Source organism: Theobroma umbraticum, unplaced genomic scaffold, assembly GCF_002168275.2.
Source record: "Theobroma umbraticum cultivar Fairchild unplaced genomic scaffold, ASM216827v3 scaffold_4.1, whole genome shotgun sequence".
NCBI lineage: Eukaryota > Viridiplantae > Streptophyta > Magnoliopsida > Malvales > Malvaceae > Theobroma > Theobroma umbraticum.
The window spans coordinates 7,942,858-7,947,474 of NW_018397258.1; the positions used below are offsets into that span (position 1 = coordinate 7,942,858).

The window sequence follows — 4,617 nt, forward strand, 5'->3', positions numbered from 1 at the left end:
GAACGTATTTCTAAGCTAAAACTTTATTTGGATGCCAAATTTCACATCAAGGATCTTGGCAAACTCAAGTATTTTCTTGGAATTGATCTGGCACCGTCTCCAACAGGTATTGCACTAAGCCAAAAAAAGTATGTACTTGATATCTTAGTCGAGAATGGTCTCACAAGCAGTAAGCCAACCAACTTTCCCATAGAGTAATAACACAAGCTTTCACTCGACTTTGGTGAAATTTGCATTGATCCAGAGCACTATCATTGCCTAATATGTTGTTTACTTTGTCACACAATCACCCATCCAGATATCAACTATGCAATGCATATTCTTAGCTAGTTTATGCATGCCCCATGACAACCACATCTTGATACTATTCATGGAGCGTTGCATTATCTCAAAGGAATCCTAGGACAAGGTATTTGCATTCTTCGAATGGTTCACTATTTTAACGAGCATATTGTGATGTAGATTGGGTAAGATGTTCGACAACATGCAGATTCACTACTAGTTATATTGTCTTTCTTGGGCCTTCTCCTATCTCATGGCAATCCAAGAAACAAATGATGGTTTCTCGTTTTTCCGCTGAGGCTGAATATTGAGCCATGGCCACCACCACAAGTACGATTATTTACTGATACGACTCTTATGAGATCTTGGAGTGGTACATACTGCATCAATTTCCTTGTTTCGTGACAATCAAGCCGCTAGTCACATTGCAGCCAATCCAGTCTTCCATGAAAGAACGAAGTGTATAGAAATAGATTGTCATTTCATCTGACAGCACATTCAGTCCAAACTATTGTTACTTGTACTATTTCGTCCCAAAATCAATTGGTTGATATATTCACTAAAGCACTTGGGTACGATCAATTTCATAAACTATTGGTCAAGTTAGGCATTTCTACTCTTCATGCTCCAACTTGGAAGGGAGTATTGGAGGATCTTTTATTGATGGAATTTATTCTTTTATATAATCTTTCCTTATTAATCTTTTTTTTTATTACTTGCACTCTAAAAGAGTTTAGGATTAGAAAATTTTCTTTTATATTATTTACTTTACTTGTACTCTAAAGAAATCATGTGTATATATATATATTAATCTTATTAATGAAGAGTAAGAGCTTTCCTAACTCTATTCTTTTGAGTCATTTTAATTTTTAGATTTTACCATGCAAAAGTAGTTGAAGCCCGGGTGTTCCTTGAAGAGAGCAAATCTCGCTGAGTTTGTACATTTTGCTTTCTTGTCCATTGAAAGAGGCCCCGCTTGATATTGGGAGTAGAAATGTCCAACCCCCTTTAGGACCTGGCTGGCTCGTCTCGTCAGCTTATGATAACGGTTTGAAGGGAGGTGTTTTCCATATTTTCCTTGTAGAATAAGCCCTTATCCCCAATGATGGAAAAAACCAAAACAAATCTGCCCCTACTTTTTTATTCTAATGAAAAGGTATACATGTGATTGTGAACAAGCTATGACTTACCTGAAACCAGAATATGCAAAAGGCCGATGCAGATATGGTCGTCTTCTTCAATGGCATGACTACAGTCGGTTATGTTTCTTGTTATGATCCTCCTCTTCTCCCCTCCGCTTCAACTAAAATCTCATTTCTGAATCGATCTAAAGCAGGATGTCAATATTATTTGTTAGACAAAGTAGCGGCGATCACCAATCTAACAAATTCAAACTAAACAAAACCAACTCTTGTTAATTTGCTACAAACTCTAATCAACTAATCTTACAACCCTTTGCTTTCCAAGGTACTATCTTAGTTAAAGCACCATTTTAAAACATAATTGTGGTTCTTTCTAATTCCTACTACCTTCGTTTTGTCCCGATTACAGCTTGTTTTACAACTTAATTCGATTCCATTATTATGCTCAATTATTTCCGATAATCATCATCAAGTGACATAACCATGGTGATCAAAGCTGTTGACGCAATCAAATTACCTCATCCCCTACACGAAAGCATGACAACCTTATTGTCAAACGAATCAAATTGAGGTAAGCCATCTGATCTCACCTTGGACTGTGCAGAAATTGCATTAAGATATATATTAGTCTTCCCGAGGACCAGATCCAACCTCATTGGATCTACGCTTTAATAAATCGAAGCATAACAAAGTAAGAAGAATCTGCGAAAGATGACCACGAATTCAGCAAACGTAATGGACTCACCTCACCGCTAACATCACTTATGCCTAGGCAAAGCAGAAAACATCCTAGGAATTAAAAAATGCTGCAAAAGAAGTAATTGTTTTATCCTAAACATAGCTGTTATGAATGTATTAAAAGGAATAGTTGATTGAAACGATTAGCTTGTCCCTCGTGACATCACCACCAACTTCAACCTGTTTGATTCAATAGGCCAAAAAAAACTAATGAATTGGAAAAGACAAATCAGATTAAACATCTGCAAATAATTTGTTAAAAAATAAACACAATAGTGAACTCATCCTTTGTCATATTGCCTGAATCATCCTTATTTGTTGCACCAAAATCTATCTCTGTCTGAGAGATCTTTGGCTCGTTGAAAACTTTGGCATTCGTTAATTGGATGGTCTAGGTAAATCTTTCCATTTGTTTAGGGCCCAGTTGCCACCTAGTATAAATGCCTGCTCTGTTTCAAACTCAAACAACGCAATGGAGCAAAACAGGAAGAAAGTGGAAGAGGGAGAGTCCAGCGTTCGGTATAGAGGAGTTAGAAGGCGGCCTTGGGGAAAATACGCGGCTGAGATTCGGGACTCGACGAGGCATGGAGCTAGGTTGTGGCTGGGGACTTTTGAGACTGCAGAGGAGGCAGCTCGAGCTTATGACAGAGCTGCTTTTTCAATGAGGGGTTCGTCGGCTATTCTCAACTTCCCAGACGAACATATTATTTCACTCACAACTGCTAATTCTGCTCCTCCTCCTCCTCCTCCTCTCCCTTGTTCTTCTTCTTCTTCTGCAACAATGGCTGCTTCTTCTTCTTCATTCTTCGAAAATGTGGAAAGTAAGAAGGACCATGAAAAACAAGTTCTGGAATTGGAGTATTTGGATGACAAATTGTTAGAGGAACTTCTTGATGTTGAGAATAAAACCAAGAAAGAATGAAACATTTTTAGTCTTTTTCCTTGTCCGTTTTTCATAAGGGGTTGCAGAATTCTCCTTTTCAAACAGGATTAGTTACTTCTTCCCCTGTAAAACAACACTATGATTCTATTTCAGTAACTTGCTCTTTGTAGCTATGAATTGCTATAATCATGAAACGGTGGTTCACTTGTTAAGTTAAATGTGAGCTCTGGAAATATCAACATTTTCTTTGTCAATTTGGGCCTTTTATCTTTACTACAAAAAAGCAGATGAAAGAACTGCATTTGAGGGCCCATATACAGACCACGAGTTGACTTCGCTTGATTTGGCTGGCTTTTGGTGCAGTTGCTTTATTTATGTTAATGAACTCATTTGCCCTTTTATGCTAGCATTTTCTTTTATCCAGACAATGTGTTTTTGACCCCGACAGCCACCACGCGGTACTCTGGGATTCCGAGTCTCTGTTTGATGTGAAAGATGACTTCCTTCGAGAAAAATATATAAAATTCATCTAAATTAAGGGTTTAATAATGAATACAAATGCAGTTTCCATAAAGATTTCCCTTGCGTACAGAGGAGAAATTATTTCCATGGTTAATTAATCCAACATAATAAGAACTAGTTCTAAAGGCGCTGCCTATCATCTTGGGTTTCGAGAAGATCCTCTAACAACTTGTCATCCAGGTACTCGAATTCTATAACTTCACTTCCTTGCCCTCTAGGGGGATTCCCTCGACCAACCCCATAAGTGGATGAAGAAGCTAAAGAAGGTGGAAAGGTGGGATTTTGGTATTGATACTCGTTTGGGAAGTTGAGAATAGCTGAGTGACCCCGGAAAGCAAAAGCAGCCCTGTCATAAGCCCTTGCAGCCTCTTCGGCCGTCTCAAAAGTTCCTAACCACAGCCGTGCTCCATTCCTCGTTGGATCGCGTATCTCCGCCGCGAACTTTCCCCATGGCCTCCGGCGAATTCCCCTGTATCGAACCTCCGTGTTTCCCTTCCCATTGTTCCCGGTGTTCTTCCCTCCTTGATGAGAGGCTTCCATGGATTGGTATATTTCAAGTGTACAATGTAGATTTGTTGAATGGAATGTTTAGGAAATGGGCAGCGCTTTATACACGACATGAATTATTATGTATTGTCAAAAGAGGTCAATGGCCCTGAAGGCAGCATGACCAAAGCTAGGTCATATCTGACGGTTGGAACTTGTTCTTGATAGGAAACTTCCTAGGATGAGGTGTTAAATTTCGATTTGTTCCACGTTATTTGAGGCGCTAAGCAAAACTACATCTGAAAACTGGGGGTATTAATAAAAGTAATATTGGCATGTATCTTAAGGTCTATTGGGAGGTGGAAGAATTGGGAGGGTGCATGCATGATGCTATTGCTGACGAGTTTCTTTCGTTTGGCGTTCTAGGGTGAGCGGATTTCACCCTTCATTTGCAAAAGCTGCCTTCCCTTAATGCGGTTTCACTGTTACAAATTATAAAATCATACCAACAATTACAAATGAATATATTAGTTAGCCAACAATTCATTGACTTTAATTTGCCCA

General features: G+C 38.9%; 2 pseudogenes; one reads left to right on the forward strand and one right to left on the reverse strand.

Moving 5' to 3' along the window:
* Positions 1-2,625: 2,625 nt before the first annotated feature.
* Positions 2,626-3,084, forward strand: LOC110414098 (ethylene-responsive transcription factor ERF098 pseudogene; annotated as a pseudogene).
* A 473-nt stretch (positions 3,085-3,557) lies between these two features.
* On the reverse strand, positions 3,558-4,151 carry LOC110414100 (ethylene-responsive transcription factor ERF098 pseudogene; annotated as a pseudogene).
* Between the last annotated feature and the right edge of the window lie 466 nt (positions 4,152-4,617).